Genomic DNA, 10,238 nt, shown 5'->3' with positions numbered 1-10,238 from the left:
TATCCCTACCTCGAAGTTTGAGCCAAAAAGGAGATGAAGACTCGAAGATCAACTTGCTCCAAATCCAAACTTTTTCAGATTAAAACAAAGCTCTCAATGCCCTCTATCTTTTTAACAAAGGCCCTAGGCTAGAATCACACTCTAGGGAGATCAATTCTTAGAGAGAATATAAGTGTAGAGAGAGAGGGTCTCGGATTTAGGGTTTAAAAGAAAAAGAAGGTGAAAAAGTGATGTTTAAAATCGCTACTGTCCGCTGATATAAAACACGCTCACTCGAGCGAAGCCTTTGTCGCTCGAGCGACCAGACACATAAAACTCTCGCTCGAGCCAAGAAGTTCTCAATCGAGCGAAGAAAAACCCAGACCGCTCGAGCCAAGAAAAGCTCGCTCGAGCCAAGAAAGGCAACTCTCAGGTCCAGAACCAGACGCAACACTCGCTCGAGCGAAGCCACCCTGGCTCGACCCACCAGACACGAACCTCACTCTCGCTCGAGCGACAAACTCCTCGCTCGAGCGGAGGGCCAAAAATCTGGGCAGCAACACTAGGCTCCCAAACACAACCAACCTGTAACAAACCTGCCCAACGCATCCCATAACTCAATATACAAGGTAAAAAGGATGCAAACAAGATAATAAACAACTACCAACAACCACGGACACATGTCCGGATCACTGTACAACAAGGGTAAACCCGGGATCGCTATAACCTCCCCCCCTTAAAGAATTTCGTCCCCGAAATTAAGCACAAGTTTTTCAAAAACAAGTTTTTCTTCATTTAAAACAATGTTACACCTTAACATTCAACAATCCGACCCATTACTGGTCATCCCCTCCATTTAACAAGAGGCATATCACAATAGGTAAGCAACATATGTATTTTCAACATGCATCAACATTATGCACTATCTTTCCAATTTCAACAATATATTCAACACATATAGTGTCACATTCAACTTCCATATAAGGCAAGTTCCAAACATACTTCCAATAAACCAAAACATTTTCAATGTTTCACAACTTAAGACATACATGAAAGCTCTTAAGTTCAACAATTGTACAAAATTTAAATACAAGATCACATATCAACAAACAAGTCCGGATATTTCTTGCGGACTTCCAACTCACGTTCCCAAGTGGCTTCCTCCACTCCGTGATGTTTCCACAAGACTTTCACCAAAGGAATGGTCTTGCCACGCAGGACCTGATCCCGCCTATCCAAGACCCGAACCGGTCTCTCCTCATACGAGGCATCCTTATCTACCTCTAAATCGGTCCAATCCAACACATGTGATGGATCTAGCTCATACTTCCGAAGCATACTCACATGAAACACGTCATGTACTCCGGACAACTGCGGCGGTAAGGCTAACCGATACGCAACCTCACCAATCCTCTCAAGGATCTCAAAAGGACCAATAAACTGAGGGGATAACTTCCCACTCTTCCCAAACCTCATCAAACCACGCCTAGGTGATATCTTCAGAAAGACATGATCACCTACCTCAAACGCCAAAGGCCTCCTCCTACGGTCGGCATAACTCTTTTGTCGACTCTGGGCTGTAACAAGCCTCCTACGGATAAGCTCAACTTTCTCCGTCGTCTCCCTAACCAACTCCGGACCCAACAAAGGTGCATCGCCCACCTCGGCCCAACAAACTGGAGACCTACACGGTCGGCCATACAAGGCCTCAAACGGTGCCATACCGATGCTAGACTGAAAACTGTTGTTGTAGGCAAACTCTACCAATGGCAAGTGCCTCTCCCACGTCCCACTGAAATCCAGGACACAACCCCGAAGCATATCCTCGAGGATCTGAATAGCACGCTCGGACTGCCCGTCAGTCTGAGGATGATAAGCCGTACTAAAGGTCAACTTAGTGCCCAGGGCACTCTGCAAACTCTGCCACAACCTAGCAGTAAAACGAGGATCTCTATCTGAGATGATCGTCACTGGGACCCCGTGCAATCTCACCACGTCCCGAATATACAAATCGGCAAGATGATGCACCGAATCTCTCACGCGCATAGGAATAAAGTGCGCCGACTTAGTCAACCGGTCTACAACCACCCAAAGAGCATCACTACCCCGCTGAGTCCTCGGAAGACCTACAACGAAGTCCATAGTGACATGCTCCCACTTCCACTCGGCAATAGGCAAGGGTTGCAACAAACCCACTGGCCTCTGATGCTCGGCCTTCACTTGCTGGCAAGTAAGGCACTTCGATACGAAAACAGCCACATCTCTCTTCATACCCCGCCACCAAAACTGGCGACCCAAATCCTGATACATCTTAGTACCTCTCGGATGCACCGCAAGGCGCGAATGGTGAAACTCTCGGAGTACCTCCTCTCGGCAAGCCTCCGGTACAAACAAACGGTCTCGGTATCTCACACTTAGGTCGGGATACACCGTCAAACCCTTCTCAACTTTCCCACTGGAGATCTTCTCTCGGAGGGATTCTACTTCAAGGTCACCTCTCTGTGCCTCTAACACTCTAGTCACAAGTGTAGGCTGCGCAACAACAGAAAACAAGGCCGCAGCCTCAACAGATTCGCCCAGTAGCAAATCAAACTCGCCAAGTGCTCCCAACATCTCCCATTCCCGGATGGCTATACAAGCTACATCACTAATGGATTTCCTACTAAGGGCATCGGCCACAACATTGGCTTTTCCCGGATGATAGTGCAACTCAAAATCATAATCCTCGATGAACTCCATCCATCTCCTCTGCCTCAAATTCAAGTCTCTCTGTGTAAATAGATACTTCAAACTTTTGTGGTCCGAGAACACCTCGAACTTCTCACCATAAAGGTAATGCCTCCAGATTTTCAAGGCAAAAATCACTGCCGCTAACTCTAGATCGTGTGTGGTGTAATTCTTCTCGTGTATTTTCAACTGACGTGAGCCATAAGCTACCACTTTCCCCTCTTGCATCAACACACAACCCAAACCCTCCCGTGAGGCATCACAATAAACCGCATAACCCAACCCTCTCTCCGGAATAATCAACACCGGAGCGGTGGTCAATCTAACTTTCAGCTCTTGGAACGACTTTTCACAAGTCTCACTCCACACAAACTTGACTCCCTTCCGAGTCAGTCTAGTCAACAGTGACGCTAACCTGGAGAAATCTTTCACAAATCGACGGTAATACCCAGCTAATCCCAGAAAACTGCAGATCTCAAACACACTCTTAGGCTGTGCCCAATCTTGCACTGCCTCAACCTTGGATGTATCAACAGACACCCCTTCCCCGGATACCACGTGGCCTAAGAATTTGACTTCCCTCAGCCAGAACTCACATTTCCCAAACTTGGCATACAACCTATGGGCTCTAAGCAACTCAAGCACCACTCTCAAGTGTGCCTCGTGCTCCTCCTCTGAAGGCGAATAGATAAGGATGTCGTCCACAAAGACGACCACAAATCGGTCTAAGAACTCCCGGAAAATCCGGTTCATCAAGTCCATAAAGACTGCCGGCGCATTGGTAAGCCCGAATGGCATCACCAGAAATTCATAATGGCCATACCGCGTACGGAATGCCGTCTTCGGAATATCCTCTTCCCTGACCCTCAACTGGTGGTAACCCGATCTCAAATCTATCTTAGAGAAACAACGGGAACCCTTCAACTGGTCAAACAAATCATCTATACGGGGCATAGGATACTTATTCTTAACCGTAGCCCGATTCAACTTCCGGTAGTCAATACACAATCTCAAGGCACCATCTTTCTTTTTAACAAAGAGGGCCGGCGCTCCCCACGGCGAAACACTAGGGCGAACAAAGCCCTTATCGAGCAATTCCTGGAGCTGAACTTTCAACTCAACCAACTCTGCTGGAGCAAAACGATAAGGTGCCATAGAAATCGGCGCCGTGCCGGGCACTAAATCAATAGAGAACTCTATCTCTCGGTGAGGTGACAAACTAACAAGATCTTCGGGAAAAACATCCGAATACTCACAAACCACCCTCGGCAACACAATCTGGGTCTCATCACACTCACTACTCTCAAAGCTAGCAAGTAGCCCACTAAGCTCACTTCGCCCTCGCGAATCATACCCCGATGGCAAAACACTGCCAACCCGGTCTCCCAAGAAATGGAACCACTCCCCGCTCAAGGTACATAACGTGACCCTCTGGCGGTAGCAATCAATAACAGCCCGGTATGACGATAACCAGTCCATACCCAAAATAACATCAAAACCCTTCATGGGCATGACAACAAACGGAAAAGGAAGCCTATAGTCGGCGACCTCTATATCACATCCTCTAACACCCTGTTTCAGGATCAACTCACCACCCAAAGGCGATACCACACAAATAGGAGATGCTAACTGTGCTAACTCCAATTCCAAAACCGATGCAAATGCAGCAGATACAAAAGAATGAGATGCACCCGTGTCTATCAACACACTAGCAACCGAGTTGCAAAATAGAAAAGTACCTCTCACTACCGATGGAGCCGGTACTAGATCCTGCGCGGTAACAGCATACACGCGCCCCGTAGGCCCCTGGTCTACCTGCTCACCTCTCGGAGCAAAAGACTGCTGCACTGACTGGGATGACGAAGCTCCCGGATTGGCCCTCGAGGCCTGCACAGACTGAGCTGGCTGAAAACCCTGCGTCTGCCTAGAACCAGACGCTCCCGAAGTGGCACTCAACTGTGGGCAAAACCTCTTCAGGTGCCCAGGCTGTCCACACTGATAACAAGACAAGGGCTGCCCCCTGCCCAAACTCTGACTCTGCGGTCTAGCTGAAGAAGAAGCAGCTCTCTGACCCCCACCCTTCTGCGGGCAAACAGAAACCTTGTGACCCAGCTGGCCACACTTGTAACAGGTGAATTCCCCCTGACCACCTCTCCCGGAGCCTGCACTCGGCACTGGGAAGGTCGATCTAGCAACGCCACCCTGCGACTGCTGAGGGTTAGAACCCCTCTGCCTCTTGCCATCACCCTGACTATCCTGGCTCCTCTTGGAGCCTTTCTGCCCCTCATCCTCCTCCTGCATCATGAGCTCCATATGAGCTGCAGCATCTACTAGGTGTCTATACTCTCGGATGTAAGACCCACCAACCCTCAACTTGAGGCCCCGCCTCAACTTCCGCTCAAACTCATAGCAACGGCGTTCCTCAGACGCCACCAGTTCAGGTGCGAACCTGGACAGACTGGTAAAAGTAGCCTCAAACTCGGCCACAGACAAGCCCTGCTGATTAAGCCGGCTAAACTGATCCCTCAGCTTCTCCCTAGCTGCTGCAGACAAAAACCTCTCCTGAAAAGCATTTATAAACGCCTCCCAAGTACCACCTACACGAGCCTTCTCATACTTCCACCATTGACCCGCATCTCCCTTCAGTTGGAAGGATGCCAAGGTCACTTTCAGTGCTCCGTCCTCGATGCCAAGCATCTCAAACGTCTTACTCATTTGTTCTAGCCACTCATCAGCCTTCAGTGGCTCCTTCGGATCCCCGACAAACTCATCCGGATTAGACCGGAAGAACTCCCTTTTCACGAAAGAAAGCCCTGCCTCAGCGGCCTGATTCCCAACTCTAAGAATACCCAAAGCTCCTGCTATCTCTCTGGCCAAGGCACCCATAGCCTGCTGACCCACTGGCTCGGCCACATTGGCCTGACCAACTCCCTCCTGCACTGCCGGAATCTCACCCTGTAACGGTACTTCCTGCCTCGCAGGTCTACCACGCCTAGCACCTCTTCCTCGTCCTGACATCCTAATAAAGGTAACACAGAACGTTAGCACATTCACAAATGTGCCGAAACTAAACACTCACGTCCTAATGCATGGACAACAGTAATTCACTCCACGTAAGCACATAAACACATAAGCACTTACGAATTTCATTTCTGGATAATGATAGTCCCGAGGCGTTACTAGAGTTCCGGTTAGAAATAGCATTGATCAAGTGCTTTTCCAACAAGACTCCCAGAAACTCAAGGATCCAATCAGCATCCCAGAAATTAAATCCCATACCCACATAGTCACAGAAGCATGTTATCAAGTAAACACATAGCATATGATACTACATCTAAGTCTCTATCAAGCGAGACAAACCCATTGTGATCCTAATCACTTCCCACGTACCCAAAGTAATCGAACCCGGTACGCTCTGATACCAAGTTGTAACGCCCTCAACATAACAACCTTAAACCCATCAGATAAGACATGCATTTACATATAAACTAACCATATTCTTTTATTCATTAGAGTTCCATTACATAAGTATTACATGTTAACATCAAAACAAAATGCCCTACGGGCTTACAGCTTTCCAAGTTAACACTTGGTTACAACAAAAGAGTACTAACTCATTTACACATTAAGCCCTTGGCTTGAAGTTACATGTAATACATCAAAAGTTAAGCGACAAAAGTATGTCCGCCTCTAGCCTCCTAGCTATGTCCTTGGAGGTGGCATGCTTCCTGCACCTGAAATTGATATTCCCATATAGGGTGAGCCACAGCCCAGTAGAAATACACTAAACCAACCATGAACAATGACTAAAAGATTAGCAATTGATAGATGGCTAACACAGATACAATCACATAAATCACATATTTATGTCATACGACTTATGAGTCCAAGTTACCTTTTATTTTCCCTTTTTCAACAGATAGGCATATAAACTCTATCCACATACTCAACAGATATGTATAACAACAATATCCACAGATAAGCATAAAAGCTATATCCCCACATCACAAAGATAAGCATATAAGCTCTATCTTCACTTCTTTAGACAAGCATATGAGCTGTATCTACGGAGTTCATCCCCTATCTTCTCCCAACACTGTCCGGTTTAGAGGTACATCCCCTATCATCCCCTAAACCGCGGAGTACATCCCCCATCTCCTCCTCTACACATAACGTATATAAACACATTGGTTCTATATACAAACACCCAATAGACACAGTTAATGTATTCTATCAACCGTCAAGTTCCATGACACATTTCATTGATTAGTTTCAGTTTGTCTAATCATCATGCATTGTCTACAACAATCACGACTATCCTCCACCGATAGCCCCAAGCAGTTATTTCTAAACAGAAAATAAATGCACAAATGGATATTCAATCAACATTTCATTTCCTCATTTCTCACCATTAATTATCCCAATTAATCAAACAATGTAATTAGGCCATTTTCCATAATTACCATTTCAACCCTTAGGTCCCATTTTCATCAATGATTTAACATTCATTCCATTTCTCTATTCCAAACATGCATCTAGGTTTATTATGAATAAAACCCCAACTTTTGTAAAATTACACAAAAGCCCCAAACTCTCACAAAATTACCAAATCAACCCCAACATCTCAAAATACCAAAATTTAAAGACAAAATCCATAGAGAGGAGTAGGATATCCCTACCTCGAAGTTTGAGCCAAAAAGGAGATGAAGACTCGAAGATCAACTTGCTCCAAATCCAAACTTTTTCAGATTAAAACAAAGCTCTCAATGCCCTCTATCTTTTTAACAAAGGCCCTAGGCTAGAATCACACTCTAGGGAGATCAATTCTTAGAGAGAATATAAGTGTAGAGAGAGAGGGTCTCGGATTTAGGGTTTAAAAGAAAAAGAAGGTGAAAAAGTGATGTTTAAAATTGCTACTGTCCGCTGATATAAAACACGCTCACTCGAGCGAAGCCTTTGTCGCTCGAGCGACCAGACACAGAAAACTCTCGCTCGAGCTAAGAAGTTCTCGATCGAGCGAAGAAAAACCCAGACCGCTCGAGCCAAGAAAAGCTCGCTCGAGCCAAGAAAGGCAACTCTCAGGTCCAGAACCAGACGCAACACTCGCTCGAGCGAAGCCACCCTGGCTCGACCCACCAGACACGAACCTCACTCTCGCTCGAGCGACAAACTCCTCGCTCGAGCGGAGGGCCAAAAATCTGGGCAGCAACACTAGGCTCCCAAACACAACCAACCTGTAACAAACCTGCCCAACGCATCCCATAACTCAATATACAAGGTAAAAAGGATGCAAACAAGATAATAAACAACTACCAACAACCACGGACACATGTCCGGATCACTGTACAACAAGGGTAAACCCGGGATTGCTATAACCTCCCCCCCTTAAAGAATTTCGTCCCCGAAATTAAGCACAAGTTTTTCAAAAACAAGTTTTTCTTCATTTAAAACAATGTTACACCTTAACATTCAACAATCCGACCCATTACTGGTCATCCCCTCCATTTAACAAGAGGCATATCACAATAGGTAAACAACATATGTATTTTCAACATGCATCAACATTATGCACTATCTTTCCAATTTCAACAATATATTCAACACATATAGTGTCACATTCAACTTCCATATAAGGCAAGTTCCAAACATACTTCCAATAAACCAAAACATTTTCAATGTTTCACAACTTAAGACATACATGAAAGCTCTTAAGTTCAACAATTGTACAAAATTTAAATACAAGATCACATATCAACAAACAAGTCCGGATATTTCTTGCGGACTTCCAACTCACGTTCCCAAGTGGCTTCCTCCACTCCGTGATGTTTCCACAAGACTTTCACCAAAGGAATGGTCTTGCCACGCAGGACCTGATCCCGCCTATCCAAGACCCGAACCGGTCTCTCCTCATACGAGGCATCCTTATCTACCTCTAAATCGGTCCAATCCAACACATGTGATGGATCTGGCTCATACTTCCGAAGTATACTCACATGAAACACGTCATGTACTCCGGACAACTGCGGCGGTAAGGCTAACCGATACGCAACCTCACCAATCCTCTCAAGGATCTCAAAAGGACCAATAAACCGAGGGGATAACTTCCCACTCTTCCCAAACCTCATCAAACCACGCCTAGGTGATATCTTCAGAAAGACATGATCACCTACCTCAAACGCCAAAGGCCTCCTCCTACGGTCGGCATAACTCTTTTGTCGACTCTGGGCTGTAACAAGCCTCCTACGGATAAGCTCAACTTTCTCCGTCGTCTCCCTAACCAACTCCGGACCCAACAAAGGTGCATCGCCCACCTCGGCCCAACAAACTGGAGACCTACACGGTTGGCCATACAAGGCCTCAAACGGTGCCATACCGATGCTAGACTGAAAACTGTTGTTGTAGGCAAACTCTACCAATGGCAAGTGCCTCTCCCACGTCCCACTGAAATCCAGGACACAACCCCGAAGCATATCCTCGAGGATCTGAATAGCACGCTCGGACTGCCCGTCAGTCTGAGGATGATAAGCCGTACTAAAGGTCAACTTAGTGCCCAGGGCACTCTGCAAACTCTGCCACAACCTAGCAGTAAAACGAGGATCTCTATTTGAGATGATCGTCACTAGGACCCCGTGCAATCTCACCACGTCCCGAATATACAAATCGGCAAGATGATGCAACGAATCTCTCACGCGCATAAGAATAAAGTGCGCCGACTTAGTCAACCGGTCTACAACCACCCAAATAGCATCACTACCCCGCTGAGTCCTCGGAAGACCTACAACGAAGTCCATAGTGACATGCTCCCACTTCCACTCGGCAATAGGCAAGGGTTGCAACAAACCCGCTGGCCTCTGATGCTCGGCCTTCACTTGCTGGCAAGTAAGGCACTTCGATATGAAAACAGCCACATCTCTCTTCATACCCCGCCACCAAAACTGGCGACCCAAATCCTGATACATCTTAGTACCTCTCGGATGCACCGCAAGGCGCGAATGGTGAAACTCTCGGAGTACCTCCTCTCGGCAAGCCTCCGGTACAAACAAACGGTCTCGATATCTCACACTCAGGTCGGGATGCACCGTCAAACCCTTCTTTCCCACTGGAGATCTTCTCTCGGAGGGATTCTACTTCAAGGTCACCTCTCTGTGCCTCTAACACTCTAGTCACAAGTGTAGGCTGCGCAACAACAGAAAACAAGGCCGCAGCCTCAACAGATTCGCCCAGTAGCAAATCAAACTCGCCAAGTGCTCCCAACATCTCCCATTCCCGGATGGCTATACAAGTTACATCACTAATGGATTTCCTACTAAGGGCATCGGCCACAACATTGGCTTTTCCCGGATGATAGTGCAACTCAAAATCATAATCCTCGATGAACTCCATCCATCTCCTCTGCCTCAAATTCAAGTCTCTCTGTGTAAACAGATACTTCAAACTTTTGTGGTCCGAGAACACCTCGAACTTCTCACCATAAAGGTAATGCCTCCAGATTTTCAAGGCAAAAATCACTGCCGCTAACTCTAGATCGTGTG

Source organism: Camellia sinensis, chromosome 4 (genome assembly GCF_055761805.1).
Source record: "Camellia sinensis isolate YWXY chromosome 4, ASM5576180v1, whole genome shotgun sequence".
Taxonomy (NCBI): Eukaryota; Viridiplantae; Streptophyta; class Magnoliopsida; order Ericales; family Theaceae; genus Camellia; species Camellia sinensis.
This window is presented reverse-complemented; position numbering follows the sequence as displayed.